Source organism: Gossypium arboreum, chromosome 13 (assembly GCF_025698485.1).
Source record: "Gossypium arboreum isolate Shixiya-1 chromosome 13, ASM2569848v2, whole genome shotgun sequence".
NCBI classification, from domain to species: Eukaryota; Viridiplantae; Streptophyta; class Magnoliopsida; order Malvales; family Malvaceae; genus Gossypium; species Gossypium arboreum.
Window position 1 is genome coordinate 5028628 of NC_069082.1, and position 12178 is coordinate 5040805.

Sequence of the window (12178 nt, forward strand, 5' to 3'; positions counted from 1 at the left end):
TGTTCAACGGGATGGCTTTGTGGTGACATTGTAGTCATGGGCCTATACTTGTGCTGTATGAAATGTAGTGAAAATGATTTGTGCTATATATATATATATATATATATATATAAGTTAAAATGAGGTTAGTACAAAGAATGTGTGAAAGAGTGAAATTAGCATTAAAACTGTTTTGGACAGTATCAGTGACGTGATTTTAAAAAATCACAAAAAATAGAAGGAATTTAATTATAGGTTGAATAAGATGTGAAATTAAAGCTTAATGAGTCTATTTTTATATAAAAGAAACAAAGAAAGCAAAGGAATTCTATATTTTGAGATATTTTTAATTTTGTGTGACTTGCTTAGAATGACTATGTGATCCCCTGTTCCAACTTTGAAAAATCATTAAAAATTTTACAAAACAAATTAAGAAATATAGTTTATATGCCTAAATTCATTATTGAGTATAGTTTTAAATGAAACAGGTTTCATGGTTATTTGAATTTTGTACTGAGAGAAATTCAATTCGTAGTGAATAGAGGTCAGATCAGTTGAGCTATGTAACAGGGGAAACTTTAACTAATAAACTGTACTAATTGGCTAAACAAAAAATTCTAGAAAAAAATTATTAAGAATTTTTATGAGTCTAGATTCAGGGAAATTTTACGGATTTGAATTTCGAGTTTCTTAACTCAAGTTATGATTTATTTAGTGATCATGACGCAGGAGGGACAGCTTGATCAAACCGGAGTAAATAGTAAAAAAATTAAAAATATGATATAATTGAGTTATGTTGTAGACATATTAGATTCCTTATCTGTTATTTATATACTTACTTACTAAGCTATAATCTTACTTTCTTTTCTCTCCTTGTCTTATAGTGTCATCCAGCTAGCACAGGAGTTAGAGATCGTTGAAGATCCGCCTGCACTATCAATACCCTTGGTATTTGAACTCAACATTTTGAGATATGGCATGTATAGCAGACTTAGTTATTTTGTTATGTGTTATAATTGTCTAGGTTTAAAATACTACTTATAGTATCAAACTAATCATTTTGTACGAAGCCTTTGAAATTGGTTTGTATTGTTAATGGCATATGTTATAATGATTCATGATCAAATTGCACGCCATATTTTTGTTGGGTTTTATTTAATAGTATATACTATAATTTGTTAATAATACCTCGTACCCTGTTCCGGCGACGGATATGGGTAAGGGGTGTTACACTCTCAGACTCCCCATCTCTTCTCTTTCTTTTCAGCCGACAAGGTCATTTCCTGCAAAATTAACTGCTGCCATGGCCGGTGGCCGGCATTGCGGAGAACAAGCCTTTAAGCTCTGTCTTCAAAGTCCCTTTTGAAGGCTAAACCTTCAGCAACCAAAGAACGAGGAGAAAAGGAGTTCTCTGTCCCTTTGTCGAACCCGATTACAACGACGGAGAAATCACTCCGCGGCGAGCTCGAAGGGATTCAGGTGAGCCATTTTTCCTTCCTTCTTAGTTTTTGCTTAAACAGATTCACGAAGAGAAAGAAAAAAATAAAAGAAAATACAGTAGAAAAAAATAAAAAAATCAAGATCAAAAGAACCAAGAGCACCTTTTAATTTCCAACCTTTCTTTCGATTTGCTTGTGTGCGTTTCGATTTCTAATATCTGTGTTACAATCTTTTTTTTTTGTATTTAAAAAAAAAAAAGAAAACCCTTCTTAGAAATCCTCCTTTTCGAATACAAACTATCCTCTGGCCTTTATAGCCATTTTTGCATTGTTTAAAAATACATATTTCTTTGTTTTTACTGCCTTTGCTACTGTTTTGTCTTGCTTTTTGTACTATTTGCGTGTTGCCTTGTCTCTGTTCCCTCTCTATTGCTTGTTTACAGGCGTTGATGGAGCAGTGGTACGGCGCACATGGGCAGCGGCGTACACTACTACTCAGATGCTGGAACTAGTTTAGGTTTGGGCCATTTGGAGCTTGTTTTAGTTTGGGGTTTGGTTGTAAGGTTGGGTTTAGTTTGGTTTTTTTTGTTTTTTTGGATAGGGTTCACAAAATTTGGGCTTTATATTTCTTGTCTATTATTGTAATGGGCCTGGGCAAAATTTAGTTTTCATAGCTGTCCCTCTTTGCTCGTTGTCGTGTAGCGAGAATAGAGCAAAGACTTTTAAGAAAAACTAATTTTGCCCGGTCTTGTTGAGTCTTGACTTGTTTAGTACTCTTCTTCTTCAGGTAGCTTTTTTCCGACCCACTGCAACTTCAGAGGTAAGATTTGTAGCTTCCATTTGCTTCGCTATAACATGGTAAATTTGATCCGACCTACTGCAAATTCAAAGGTATATGACTTGTAACTCGTAATTCTGACCCACTCCACTGCAATTACTCGTAGTTTTAACCTGTTCCACTGCAGCTTCAGGGAGATGAAGTTTTAAATAGCTTGATCTGTTCCATTGCAATTTCAAAGAGATAAGACCTGCTTTCTTCAATCTATTCGACTGCCACTTTAGGGAGATAAGACTTGTAACTTCAACCTGCTCTACTGCAATTTCAGAGAGATAAGATTCACTATCTTCAATCTGTTCCACTGTAATTTCAGGGAGATAGGACTCATAACTTTAATCCGTTCCACTGCAATTTCAGGGAGATAGGACTCATAACTTTAACCTACACCACTGCAATTTCAGGGGGATAAGGTTTATAGCTTTAATTGCTCCAATGCCATTTCAGAGAGAAGAAATTCATAGCTTCGATCTTCTTCACTGGAACTTCAAAGAGATACGAACTGTGGCTTCGAGCCTCTCCAGTGCCATTTCAGGGAGAAGAGATTTGTAGCCTCGATCTACTCCGCTGAAACTTTAAGGAGATCTAAATTATTGATTTCAACCTGCCCCATTACTGCTTAGTGAGATAGAATGATGGCTTAAATCTGCTTCACTACAACTTCAGGAAGACAAGATTCACCGTCTTTGATCTGCTCCACTGCAACTTCAGGGAGGCAAGATCTACTATCTTCAGTCTACTCCACTACGACTTAGGGAGATAGGATGGTGGCTTAAATCTGCTTCACTGCAACTTCAGTAAGATAAATTCACTGTCTTTGATTTTCTCCACTGCAACTTCAGGGAGACAAAATCTACAATCTTCAGCCTACTCTACTACAACTTTAGGGAGATAGGATGGTGGCTTAAATCTGCTTCACTGCAACTTCAGGAAGACAAGATTTGCCGTCTTCGATTTGCTCCACTGCAACTTCAGGGAGACAAGATCTACAATCTTCAGCCTACTTCACTACAACTTTAGGGAGATAGGATGGTGGCTTAAATCTGCTTCACTGCAACTTCAGGAAGATAAGATTCACCATCTTCGATTTGTTCCACTGCAATTTTAGGGAGACAAGATCTACAATCTTCAGCCTACTTCACTACAACTTTAGAGAGATAGGATGGTGGCTTAAATCTGCTTTACTGCATCTTCAGGAAGACAAGATTTACCATTTTCGATCTGCTCCACTGTAACTTCAGGGAGACAAGATCTAAAATCTTTAGCCTACTCCACTACAACTTTAGGGAGATAGGATAGTGGCTTAAATCTGCTTCACTGTAACTCCAGGAAGACAAGATTCACCGTCTTCGATCTGCACCACTGCAACTTTAGGGAGACAAGATCTGTAGAATCGGTTTCATAGGCCTATGCTTATGCCAAATAATTAGGATGCTATGATTGAAATGAATCAAATGTTCCTAACTAGATGTGATGCTTATGTCAAATAATTAGAATGTTATGATCGAAATGGATCAAGTGCTCCTAACTAAATGTGTCATGAATGATATATGAATACAGAAATGAAAATGATCCTTTTTTTTTTAAAAAGGCTTAAGGTAACATTGCTCGTTGTTCATCAGAGCCTTATCATTGACGTATTATGCTGCCGTTTTGTTTAGCTGGCATTCTTGATAGAAAACCTAAAGAAACAATCTCAATCTGTTCGGTAAGCTTGCCCCACTGAAACTTTATGGAGTTTTTGCTTATCCAACCCACTGCAACTCAGGGTATAGGATTTGTTTCATCTTCGATCAATTTGATCTGTTACACCGTTCTTGGGTGTAATGACCAGATGTATATGTCTGATATTTGCATGAATGATGAGTATCATTTTTCTTTTCCCGGGAATGATCCCCTTTGACATTTCTCATTATTTATCGAGGTGGCGTCACCGACACAAAACCCCCATCTTTTGTAACTGATATCATTAACAAAGAGTCTAGGGAGATAGCCACAATTTAGACTCCTATGTCTCAAATATTTCCAATCCTTAGGCTTGGTGAGTTCTAAATAATGGTCCTATTTCAGGTTCCTATACTATTTAAAAGTTTCCAAAGTAATATGCAGAACCCCTTTTGCGAATGTATTATTAGTCCATTAATCGTTATTTCAATGCAAAATGCTTGAAAAAGATCAAAACAATAGACACGAAGGAAATTGATTAAGAGCGTAGCTTGAAATAAATAAATTAATCAAAGATTGCAAATGCAATAAGAAGACAATTAACTCAACATGAATAAGTTAATCAAAGATAGAAATGCAATAAGAAGGAAGTTTATTAGGATGTATCTTGAAAAGAATAAGGTAATCAAAGATAACAAATTCAAAATGGGCAAAATGGAAACTAGGTGCCCCAGATATCGCAGCTTGAGCTTCTTTGTACCAACTTCTTGAGGATCTTTCTGAGCTCAATATGTGTTTAAGGGATCCGGAATACTTTGTCGATGCCCTAAGACGTAGCATACTTCTTCATTGTTAATTCAGGCATAGCAAAACTGTTGTATGCCCTACTTTGATCCAAATTTGAGCTGCCCTTTTTGGGTTTTCAACTCGAATTTCTTTTGGTCTCGAGGTGCCCTTTGTAGGTTTTCCCCTTGGCCTCTCCTTTTTCTTTTCTTTTCTCTTTTTTTTTGAAGGTCTCAAAGCCCCCTTTGCGGGTTTTCGCCTTAGCCTCTCACTTTCTAGGTGAAATACTTCTTGATGAAATCCGAATTTACCGATTTGGGCAAATCTTCGCCATCCATTTTGGTCAATATTAATGCCCCTCCAAAACAGGCCTTCTTTACTACATAAGGTCCTTCTCGGTTTGGCATCCACTTTTCTCTGAAGTCCTTTTGTATAGGAAGGATCTTTTCAATATTAAGTTCCCCTCGTGGAATTCTGTAGGATGAACCTCTTCATCGTAAGCTCACATCGTTCATTGGACCATGACAGATGGCTTTCAACCTCCTTTCTTCAAATTCAACTGATCATATCAGGATTGGATCCGTTTTTCCTTATCTAACTTCAGCTCTGACAAGACTTAAAGACAAGAAATCTCTTCTTCAAAACCATTTTTATTCCATAGATTAATGAAATATGTTTCCCCGGCGAAGGTCTTGGCCAACGTTCGATGAGCATAGAGGGTAAATGGTGACTTTTGATGTCAATCTTTACAAGTTTCAATCATCTTCCTCATGATCTTTAGTTTGTTATTGGGTTCTTCTTCTTCTTCTTCTTCTTCTTTTTCTTTTTCTTATTCTTTTTTTTTTATTTTTTTCCTTTTCCGCACTGCAATATAGCGCCTAATCCTTGAACAGACTGCAAACTTTTGGCATGGTGCAGTTGTGTTAGACATGATCTTTTCTGACATTCTTTGTTGGCACCTTTTTTCCTCTTTTTTTTTTTTTAGAATTTGATAACTGTCGACTTAGTGACATTGGCATATGAAACAACTTTCACCCCTTTTTTCGGAGTAATCGACGACCCCAAACACGAATCAGTATCAGTTAGAAGCTTTCAAAAAGATCAGCCCATAACCTCCATGCCCCACATAGAGAAAGTCTACAAAGAAATGAAGGGCACATGAATCTTGTCTCCATAAATTTAGCATTTACGGCATAGCTGATGCCATTCCCTTCTACGTTAGACCAATAGAATCCAAATCTTATGATTAGCCTGGCCATTAGTATGTGTCTTTCTGACACGCTTAGGGACCTCTTTTAACAGCATCCGTAGGTCTTAGTAGCCTAAGTATATCTTAATATGGATGATTTACTTTGTCTTTGCGGTGACGCCAGCTTCGGTCATTGCCTTTTCTCTTCTGTTAGGCCTACTGTTCATTGACTCCTCGTAAGGTAGGATCTGTTTTCATCTTACTCTACCATCCTTGACGAATCAGAAGATATGTCACAATCTTTGTCATCTTTCCAAGTCTTGAGATCCCTCAAGACACATATCTCGCTCAAAAGGAGATTCTGGGTCAGTAGCAACATCGCTCACGTCGTTGATATCTGGGGACCTATTGAGTGCATATGCCAAAGAATAAATGATTTTAAGGATGATTATTTGTACGGTATGATCATGAATGAAGAATAAATGAATATTTGAAAGAAAATCCAAAGAACAAAAGAATCTAAGAACAATTATTTGTACAGTATGAAATGAAACAAAAGAATATTTGCTCAAAAGATGCATTTCATTGAAATAAAGATTTTGGATATAAGCCTATTTCACAAAAGGATTCTTATTACTTCTAGGCTTAAAGCGACAAGTGTGTTTTGAGTATTACTCTAGATTAGCTCTAAAAATATAGGGATTTCTTCCACAGTCCCATTGTTCAAAACATTCCCAAGTATGTAACGATAGATGCTCAAAAAATTCTATTTCTGGGTTCCCTCTTCTGATATGTCGTTAATGTTCAGATCCCCCAATATCACGTCTTGCATTAGAGTCCTGAGCTCGATATACCCTTAGATATCATGCCCCTATCCATCATGGAACTCATAATGTTTACCCTTTTAACAGAAAGGTTGGGTAACAGATTTTCTGCACGAGAGAGATTATCGAATTTCACGATACCCAATTTGATAAATCTTTCGATTAACTTTTTAAAGGCGATACAGTTTTCGATGGATGCCCCGTGATTCCAGCATGATATTCACATTGGCCGCTTGCATCGTACCATTTAGGGTATGGAGGTTGTATTGGTTCTATGTAAAAAGGGGATACGACATGTGCGTCGAACAAAATGTGGTACAATGCCCTGTACGTGATTGGGATAGACGTGAATTGGGGTTTTTCTGAGCTCGTTCTTCGATTAAGCTCTTGACTTGGGAAGACCTGATGACTGGTAGTTAACGTCCTTGGCTGGCTTACTGTAATCAACTCTGAATGGCCCTTGTTATGCATACTCGTGCTATTCGCTTCCTTTTCCTTCTTCTTTGGGGTCTTTAGAATCCATTCTCCCATCTTCTTTGTTTCTGCTAGAACAATCAGTTTGGCTCGATTGTCTTCCGGGTTAAAACCTGAACCCATCGGGAAGTTCAACAGTGCTGAGGTGTCTGGTTGGGTCAGGACGCTTATTGGGGCAAAACCTGGGGAATAGACGATGTCTTCATCATTCTCACTATTGACCACTAGGCCACTCCTTTTTTCAAATTCTCTGGCCAGTAACTGGGTTAACTGGCCCATTATATTTCTTTGGAGTTCCAGCATTTGTTCTCGCATATCTTGTTGAATTTTGATCAATTACTCTTGCATCTGTATTTACCTTTGCTCTATTCTTTCCAACCTTTGGTTCATATCCTTTGTCGGTTCTGAAATAATTTTACCTAATTAGGGTCCTTTAGTGAAAGTTTAATGCAAATGATGCAATGCAATGCAAATGTATGGAATGAATGCAAAAGAAAGGAAGGCGTCGATTTTGAATTTAATTTCATTAGAACAACTTTTCTAGGAAACAAATTCCTTTACATAAAACGGATTACATATACGGCCTTTCTCTCATATTCCAAGCAAAGACACCTATCTTCCTCTTCATATCCAGATGTTATGAATTCTCCAAAAGATGTCCCTCTTAACTCTTTTTTTCTTGATCCAAGTCGCTATTCATTGATCACTTATCCCCGCGACACTTGTCAGCTTCTTTTAAGAAAGTCGAGACGCTCGAATAATCTTTGTCAGCTTGAATCCTCGGGCAATGAAACAGAGTTTTGTATTTCTCCATGGACTATCAACCTTCCTTCATTGTGTTTACTTGGACCATATTTAGACAACCGTGTTATAATCCACTTTATCAAGAAATTCATTTTCTTATGACAAACTGTTCTATTTAGTAATCAAATATGAATCAACACCTCCTTTCTATGATGATGTAATGCAATGCACTTATAAAAAAAAATAGAAACAAAACACTTTAATACAGGAGAAATAACAAAAGCACCTATTCGAGTGACTACTAGGGGTTCAAAATGGCTCTACCTAGGGTAAGCTCTAGGTCTCTCTATATGTAGCTCGGTTCTAGAGTAAGGGTACCCAAACCAATAGATTCCTCGATCCTCACCCATTATAGGCTCATATGTAACGCCCCCTTACCCGAGACCGTCGTCGGAGTCGAGCACGAGGCATTACTAAACTTATTTGAGCACTTAAACAAATTCGGACAAGCTGTCCAACTGCGTCATAGTTGCTTAAAAATTCATATCTCGAGTTCTGAAACTCGAAATCAAATTCCGTAAATTTTCTCTTAAACTAGACTCATATATCTATCTACTAAATTTTTTTCTAGAATTTTTGGTTGGGCCAATTAGTACAGTTTATTAGTTAAATTCTCCCCTATTTTAGGATTCGACTGCTCTGACCTCTGTGTATTACGAATCAGATATCTCCCTGTACAGAGTTTCAATGACTATGCCGTTTGTTACTGATAAAACTAGACTTAATAAGGAATCTGTAAATATAAAGCATGACTTCTAATTATCTTTGTAAAATTTATGGTGAATTTCCAAAGTCAGAATAGGGGATCCAGAAATCGCTCTGGCCCTATTTCACAAAAAATTTAACTTCTCATAAAATATAACTCATATACCTGTTTTGTTCCATCCATATGAAAATAGACGCATAATTCTTCAATTAAATATTTTATTCATCAACTAATTATATCTCTACTATTTTTAATGATTTTTCAAACTCACGTCACTACTGTTGTCTGAATCTATTTTATGGTAAATTTTGCCTATTTCATGGTTTCCATGGATTAGCTAGCAATTTAGCATACATAACACCAAATATGATCATGATTAGCCATTCCAATGGCTAATCATTACCAAGCATTTCCATACCACTCAATATCCATATCATAAGACCATATATACAAAATGATTATAATGCTATACATGCCATACTCAAAACATACAAGCCATTATGCCAAGATGGTATACGGATAGTGTGAGTGGGCCTCCGACCGTTCCCGATTTCTGAGCTGGCTTGTCAAAACTATAAGGAATGAAAAGGAGGGAGTAAGCATAAATGCTTAGTAAGTCCATATGAAATTAATAAGCAACTACCAACATGCTTTTAAGATAAAACACCACAATTGTACAATTATACATACTCAGCTTAAACTGTTTTATCGAGATATATTTACTAAATAATTTATTTCTGGAGCTACGAAACTCAAAATTAAGTTACGTTAATTTTCCTTGAAACTAGATTCATATACCTTTCTTCCATAAAATTTCCATAATTTTTGGTTTATCCATTTAGTACAGTTTATTCATTAAAGTTTCCCCTGTTTCGCTGTCCAACAGTTCTGACCTCTCTTCACTAAAAATTATTTATCTCATAATTTGGGATTGGATGATGTTCCCGTCTATCCATATTGAAAATAGACTCGATAAGGATTTTAAATATATAAATTAAAACTCATAATTATTTTTGTACAATTTCTAATGATTTTATAAAATCAGAACAGGGATCTCGAAGTCATTCAGACTCTGTCTCACAACAATTTAAATATCTCATAACATAAAGTCCAATTGCATGTACCGTTTCCTCTATATGAAACTAGACTCATCAGGCTTTAATCTCATATTTTATTCAGCCCTTAACTCAATTTCCACAATTTATGGTGAATTTCAAAAGTTACACTACTGCAGTAACCCAAAACTGCCAAGGCCATATTTATTCATTCACCACTATTATTCACTAAATCCATACAATATCATTTCATCCATCATGGTAAGAACACATAATTATGCTTCATAAGCATAGATCCATAATCTCAATGTCATCAAGTATCAAGAACTTATTCCAAATCGTGTCATTTTCATAGTATTCACCAATTCTTAATCTTTTGGGCCATTTTACATTTTCGTTCATAATCAAATTAGGGAACGATTACGAATTGAGTACCTCATTATCACAATGCCATAGTAAAACTATGGTCTTGCACATAGTCACATATCACATATCGAGGCCATAGCCCAGCCATGGTCTTACGGATCACATATCACACGATGCCATATCCCATATATGGTCTTATCTGAGAGCACATATCACACCGATGCCATATCCGGATATGCTCTTATACTGAAGCACATATCACATTTCTCCGAAGCCATAGCCCAGCTATGGTCTTATCGGAAATCAGATTTCACATGCTGCCATGGTCCAACCATGGTCTTTTCAAATCAATTCGTCTTAGCCATTGAATGAAAGTACTCAAGTCCGTTGTTCCATTTAATTTATACTTTTATTCAAATATCATTTTACAATTATCACAATTTAATGACATTTTATATGCAATAATATACTATATCATTCATGAAATTTTCATTTCAAAACATTAAATTACACATTGCATTATTAAAAATCATATGAACTTACCTCGATATAAAATATTAGCAATCGAGCCTATTCTTCGTAAACTTTATTTTTTTTTCCTCGATCACGACTTGAATCTCGTTTCTCTTTATCTATAATATAAATTATTTCTACTCATTAGCATTTATTTGATTTCTATTTCACTTCACAATTTATGCTGTTCAAATTTCGAAATTACACTTTTACCCTAAAATTTACAGTTTTTACAATTTAGTCCCTGCTCAATTCACCCATCAATTGAACTATTTTTTTTCTCAATTAACACTTTATTTTATCATTATAAATTATTTCACAACCCTTGATATTCTCAATTTCAACACCAACATCTAATTCACAACTTTTTTCACAATTAGGTCCTAAATACCATTTTCTATCAAAATGACTTAATAAAACAACCTTAATATGAAATTAGAACTTCAATTTCATAATAATTCATCATATACTGCCCTTACTCAGCCAGGGTAACTTCCAATTTCACCCACCAAATCCAAAACTAATGAATTAGATGATTGGACCTAATTGTAAAAGTCACAAAACATAAAATTACTAAGAAATAGTAAAATTGAACTTACATGGTGCAAAAATATGAAAAACCAGCATAGGAGACCTGCTACGGCGTTTTTGGCTGAGAAAGATGAAGAAATGTCTAGATTTTCAATTACATCATTTTTTTAACTATTAACTTTTATGCTAATTCCAATTTTGTCCCTTGTTCACATTGTTTTCTTGCTTATTTCATACCCAAACCGTCCAGCCATTAACCTTTGGGTCTAATTGCTCTTTAAATCCATCTTTTTAAATACTTAAGCTATTTAATCACATCTCACAATTTTGCACTTAGTTCAATTTAGTCCTTTTCACCTAATTAACTCATCAAATCTTAAAATTTCTTGTGAAACTTTAATACTAATTTATTTACACTCCATAAATATTTCTAAAAATATTTATGGCTCGGTTTATGAATTTGAGGTCTCGATACCTCATTTTTATTCCGTTTTATCTACAACTTCCTATACTACATAATTTCATTTAATATCCAAATGACCAAAATGCCCTTACTACTAAACTTTCCAAAAATTCCATCCATGTCCAAATTTTTTTTTCCATAGACTTAGAAATTGGTCAAATTGCTATTTAAGACCTCCTCATTAATATTCTAAAGCAATTTCATACTAAAAACTTCTAGAATGAAAGTTTTGCAAATTATTCGATTTAGTCCCTAATCTCAACTTAAGCACTTTATGCATAGAATTTCATCACGAAATTTTCACACAATCATTCAATCATATCATAAACCTCAAAATAATTATAAAATAATTATTTCTATCTCGGATTTGTAGTCACGAAATCACTATTCCGATTAGGCCCTAATTCGGGATATTACATCATATGGATCAAGTTTAGTTCAGGGGAATACATTTCCCTATGACTATGCGGAGATGAAAATCTCACGAAATTATAGGTACGGATATATCCCGGAAGCAATCCACTAGCCTATGCGGAGGTGAAAACCTCACGA

At 35.4% G+C, this 12178-nt stretch overlaps 1 long non-coding RNA gene across 1 annotated transcript; it reads right to left on the reverse strand.

Annotated features, from left to right (window-relative positions):
• Positions 1-8992: 8992 nt before the first annotated feature.
• Positions 8993-11510, reverse strand: LOC128286432 (uncharacterized). Its single transcript, XR_008276989.1, has 2 exons — positions 11232-11510; positions 8993-9270 (listed from the first exon to the last, which is right to left on the reverse strand). It is a non-coding gene; the product is annotated as an uncharacterized LOC128286432 (long non-coding RNA).
• Between the last annotated feature and the right edge of the window lie 668 nt (positions 11511-12178).